This window comes from Poecilia reticulata, unplaced genomic scaffold (assembly GCF_904066995.2).
Source record: "Poecilia reticulata unplaced genomic scaffold, P_reticulata-male-v2 Scaffold_117, whole genome shotgun sequence".
NCBI lineage: Eukaryota > Metazoa > Chordata > Actinopteri > Cyprinodontiformes > Poeciliidae > Poecilia > Poecilia reticulata.
This window is the reverse complement of record NW_027675215.1, coordinates 1-6146: the sequence shown is the minus strand read 5'-3', so window position 1 is coordinate 6146 and position 6146 is coordinate 1. Positions and strand designations below refer to the sequence as shown.

General features: G+C 33.6%; 1 long non-coding RNA gene across 1 annotated transcript; it reads right to left on the bottom strand.

Annotated features, from left to right (window-relative positions):
- Positions 1-4277: 4277 nt before the first annotated feature.
- On the bottom strand, positions 4278-4896 carry LOC145550621 (uncharacterized). Its single transcript, XR_014086493.1, has 2 exons — positions 4713-4896; positions 4278-4640 (listed from the first exon to the last, which is right to left on the bottom strand). It is a non-coding gene; the product is annotated as an uncharacterized LOC145550621 (long non-coding RNA).
- Between the last annotated feature and the right edge of the window lie 1250 nt (positions 4897-6146).

Sequence of the window (6146 nt, the reverse complement as noted above, 5' to 3'; positions counted from 1 at the left end):
CTCTACTTTTTCTTGCATTTCTGCAGCAGTCATTCTGCAAATATGCATTCTCACGGCTGTTTCGCTAGGAACAGCTATTTTTCTAGTTATTATTCTGTCTTCCGTACGTTTTTTGTCGCTTAACTACTTTCACTATCTTTCACTAATTGTACTAATTTATATATCAAAACGTTCAGCTCCTTCAGGAGAATGGTGCTATGACTTTTGGTAAACTTCACTATTGCACTTTTTGAAATAATTGCCCTTTTGTGCAAATTTATTGCCCCATTATTTCCTATGGTGGAACTCTCTAACTGATTTCAGTTACTAGAGTGTCCACTCTAGTAACTGCCGTTTTTGAACTTTTTCTGCTCTTTTATAAACAAAATTATGCTGTTCATACATATTTCACCGTACAGAAATATGTTATGCTTTAAAATATAGCCACTAGTGTCTACTTTATGGAATTATTACTATCATTGCTACAGGATTTACTGTTTTCTGTTAAACTCCTCTGGAGTACAACCTTGTCACACTTTCTCCTATTCTTTCAATGTATTTTTTTCTTGTGCTCTGTTTTTATCTTTTTCTATGCATTCTGCTTGTCTACTTTTCTGTTTTCCTTCTGGTTCCACTGGTTTTACTATCTTTTAAGATCTTCTACAATATTTAATCAATTTTATGAATTCATATATCAAACATTTCTACTTCTTCTGACCCTTTTTGCTTTAGTTTTTGCTCTGTTTTACTCTTTCAAATATTTCTGGTTTACTGTTTCCACTAATTTTTATACTTATTACTGTTTCACTATTCAGTTGTTTCAACTATTCCTGGGAGTGCACTAATTTCCTGTTGTTTCAATTATGCTCTTTCTTAAACTCTGTTTCACTTTTTGACTCTGTCAAATAATTCAGGTTGCACACAAACTCCAGCTTCTTCTGCTGAATTCCTCTATAATTTATATATTATATAATTTATACAGTGTAATTCACTATTAATTCACTATTATCTTATTAATATAGTATATTCACTATTCAATTGTTTCAACTATTTCTATGTTTCTATGCATTTTGCTTGTCTACCTTTCTGTATATTCCTTTGATTCAACTGGTTTTACTGTCGGCAAAGGTCTTCTCAAACTTTTATGAATTTTATCAATTCATATATCAAACATTTCTGCTACTTCTGACCCATTTTGCTTTTGGTTTTCCTCTGTTTTACTCCTTCAAATATTTCTACTTTTCTGCTTCCACTAATTTAAGCTTTTGCTGTTTCACTGTTCAACTGTTTCAACTATTTCTGGGTTTGCTCTAATTTCCTCGTGTGCTAATTGTGCTCTTTCTTTAGCTCTGTTTCACTTTTTGTCTTTTTCAAATAATTCAAGTTGCTCACAAACTTCTGCATCGTCAGCTGAATTCTGCAACACTTTTGCTAAGTTTCACTACTTGGCAAGGATTTCTACAATGAATGACTAGCTTTCTTAAGCTTTTCTTACACTTTGTTCTCAAGTTTCTGATATTTCTCCATCAATCATTCTGCAAATATGTTTATTTGGCCCTTTATGTTAAGTTTCACTTCTTCAAATATTTCTGGTTGTGTACTAATTTCAGCTTCAGCTAATTTCTGCTGTTTGCTACATTTCACTGTTCAACTGTTTCGACTATTTCATTTTCTTCTGCTTTCTTCTACTTCTTAAGCTTTTCTGTACTTTTTCTGGCATTTCTGCAGCAGTCATTCTGCAAATATGCATTCTCACGGCTGTTTCGCTAGGAACAGCTATTTTTTCTAGTCAGTGAGAATGCATTCAATGCATTCTCACTTATAGTGTTTCTGTTTCTCTTTATCAGTGAGAATGCATTCAATGCATTCTCACTTATAGTGATTCTGTTTTTCTTTATTATTATTATTATCAGTGAGAATGCATTCCATGCATTCTCACTTATAGTGTTTCTGTATTTCTTTATTATTATTATTCTGACTTCCGTACGTTTTTTGTCGCTTAACTACTTTCACTATCTTTCACTAATTGTACTAAATTATATATCAAAACGTTCAGCTCCTTCAGGAGAATGGTGCTATGACTTTTGGTAACCTTCACTATTGCACTTTTTGAAATAATTGCACTTTTGTGCAAATATTTTGCCCATTGAAATGAATGGTGGAATTCGGCGAACTGCCGTTTTTGAACTTTTTCTGCTGTTTGACAAACAAAATTATGCTGTTCATACATATTTCACTGTAGAGAAATATTTTATGCATTAAAATATAGCCACTAGTGTCTACTTTATGGAATTATTACTATAATTACTACAGGATTTACTGTTTTCTGTTAAACTCCTCTGGAGTACAACCTTGTCACACTTTCTCCTATTCTTTCAATGTATTTTCTTCTTGTGCTCTGTTTTTATCTGTGTCTATGCATTCTGCTTGTCTACTTTTCTGTTTGCCTTCTGGTTTTACTGGTTTTACTATCTTTTAAGATATTCTACTATCTTTAATCAATTTTATCAATTCATATATCAAACATTTCTACTTCTTCTGAACCTTTTTGCTTTTGGTTTTCCTCTGTTTTACTCCTTCAAATATTTCTGGTTTACTGTTTCCACTAATGTTTTATACTTATTACTGTTTCACTATTCAATTGTTTCAACTATTCCTGGGATTGCACTAATTTCCTGTTGTTTCAATTATGCTCTTTCTTAAACTCTGTTTCACTTTTTGACTTTTTCAAATAATTCGGGTTGCACACAAACTCCTACTTCTGCTGAATTCTGCTATACCTTCACTAAGTTTCACTATATATATATATATATATATATATATATATATATATATATATATATTATATATATATATATATATATATCATATATGAAGTCATATATACTTCATATATGACTTCAAGCCTCTTTTAAAAGCTAAAAAAATAAATAATAATGATAATAAAGAAAAGCATTAAGGTGAGTGTTCTCTTTAGCGTTGGCAAATACCCAGAAATTATTATTTAATTTCTGGGTTTAATTGGTAGGTGGCACAGTGGCGCAGTTGGTAGAGCTGTTGCCTTGCAGCAAGAAGGTTCTGGGTTCGATTCCCGGCCTGGGGTCCTTCTGCATGGAGTTTGCATGTTCTCCCTGTGCATGCGTGGGTTCTCTCCGGTTTCCTCCCACAGTCCAAAAACATGACTGTAAAACCTCAGGAGCGAAGCCGGTGAGGAAGCAGCGAGCTTAGCCTCACGTGCTATTGCGCAACCTCTCGCTAACTGCACTGGCTGCCATTCTATGGGAGCCTGTCTGTACGCCAGCAATTAAATGGCTAAAAACATTTAATATATGGTCTTATTTTCCATAATTTTGCTTATGTATATAATGCACATTGTTTTTTGTCTCTAACTGTGTGTGTATCGTGTTTTGTGTGCGAAGGAGCGATAACAGACTCGAGAACAGACTCGAGGTGAGGCAGGCAGTTCTCTTGCCTCACCGCTGGGGGCGCTCATGATCCCAGATATTGTGACTGGCTAGAAAAATAGCTGTTCCTAGCGAAACAGCCGTGAGAATGCATATTTGCAGAATGTCTGCTGCAGAAATGCAAGAAAAATGGAAAAAAGCTTAAGAAGTAGAAGATATCAGAAGAAATAGAAAATAGTTGGATCAGTTGAACAGTGAAACAAATCAAAAAGGAAAAATTTAGCAGAAGCGGAAGTCAGTACAAAAGGAGAAATAGTTGAAACCGTTGGAAGAGTGAACATAGCAACATAGGAAAAAGAATAAAATAGAAGAAGACATAAAGAGTAGACAAGCTAAAAGATAGTAAAATCAACAGAAATAAGGCATGCAGAAAAGCAGACTAGTTAAAAAATAATGAAGCTATGATATATTATATATATATATGTATATATATTTATATATATTATATAATATATATATATATATATATATATGTATATATATTTATATATATATATATAGATAGATAGATAGAGATAGATGTGTGTGCAATTAGTCAGTGATGTGCGTTTAGGTGCATAGCTGGTGAGGCTATGAACCTTTTGTGCTGAAAGTTTCACTTTCCACAAAGTGTGAAACCGTTAAAGTACAACTGAAAACCACGTCTGTCTCGTTCTCTGTATCAGCGCAGCTACTGTATGGCTAGCTCGCTGTTACCGTCTCTTACTCTGCAGTTGTGGAGTCACAATGAGCGCCCACAGCCATAAGGCACGAGAACTGCCTGCCTCACCTCGATCTGTTCTCTGCGTTTCTGATCACTCCTCAGCACACGAATCACATTACACACACAGTTGGTGACAATAAAAACACAGTATATTAAATACATACAACAGGCATCCTGTTTGATAACAGGGAGCTAGCATGTTAGCGAGTTGCTAACATGTAAACAAATGGCAGTTCCGATTTGCGGCAGAGGTTGTGCCCATAAATTATACAAAGCTTCATTTACACCATATCAATGAACTCGAGCGAGGGAAAACTATGAACTGGAGGCTGGGCAGAAACGTCGGAGCTGCGGGGGCAGGAGCCAGAATGATGTCAGTCCGGGGAGCTGAGGGAGAGAGAGACCGACTCGATGGTGCTCGTCGGGGAAACCCGGATCCAGCTGACGGGCTTGGTTGGTCCTGGACTCGATCCGGCTCTCAGACTTGATGGAACCTGGGGTGAGGAAATGGAGGCGTTAGAACACGCAGGATTAACAATATTAGGCTTCTTACTGATCTCTTTTACCGCGAAGGTCAACACTCTGGCGAGGAAGGGTTGTTAGGCGGCTCCTCTTAAGTTTCTGGTGATGATCGGATGAACTGCAGGTGCGTGGTGACACTCCCGCGGGGTGGGGCGTCAGAAGGGAGCTGGGGAAACCCCTCTGGTGGTAGCTGGCGGTGGCGCAGGGACGGAGGACAACAACACTATCTATCTATCTATCATATCTATCTATCTTATCTATCTATCTATCTATTCTATCTATCTATCTATCTATCTATCTATCTATCTATCTATCTATCTATCTATCTATCTATTATCTTTATATCTATCTATCTATCTATCTATCTATCTATCTATCTATCTATCTATCTATCTATCTATCTATCTTCTATCTATCTATCTATCTATCTATCTTATCTATCTATCTATCTTATATATCTCTATCTATCTATATATATATTATAATATCTCTATTTATCTATCTATATTTCTTATTCTATCTATCACTCTATATCTATCTATATCTATCTATATATATTCTATCTATCTATATATCTATCTATCTATCTATATTTATCTATCTTATATATCTATCTATCTATATATCTATCTATCTATCTATCTATCTATCTATTATCTATCTATCTATCTATCTTATCTATCTATTCTATCTATCTATTATCCTATCTATCTATTCTATCTATTTCTATCCTCTATCTATCTATCTATCTATCTATCATATCTATATCTATTCCTATCTATCTACTTCTATCTATCTATCTATCTATCTATCTATCTATCTATCTATATCTATCTCTATCTATTATCTATCTTCTATCTATCTATCTATCTATCATTATCTATCTTATCTTCTTATCTATCTATCTATCTATCTATCTATCTATCTATCTATCTATCACTATTCTATCTATCTATTATCTATCTTCTATCTCTCTATCTACCATCTATTATATCCTATTATCTATATCTATCTATCTTATCTATCTTCATCTATTCTATATATATCTCTATCTATCTATCTATCTATCTATCTTATCTATCATCATCTTCTATCTTTATCTATCTATCCTATCTATCTTCTATCTCTATCTATCTATCTTATTATCTATCTATCATATCTATCTATCTATCTAATCATCTATCTATCTATCTATCTATCTATTCTATCTAATCTATCCTATCTATCTATTCTATCTATCTATCTATCTATCTATCTATTCTATCTATCTATCTATCTATCTATTATCTATTTTCTATTATCTATTATCTATCTATATCTATCTATCTATCTATCTCTCTATATATCTCTATCTATCTTTTATCTATCTATCTATCTATATCTATCTATCTATCTATATATCTATCTATCTATATCTATCTATCTATCTATCTATCTATCTATCTATCTATCTATCTATCTATCTATCTATCTATCTA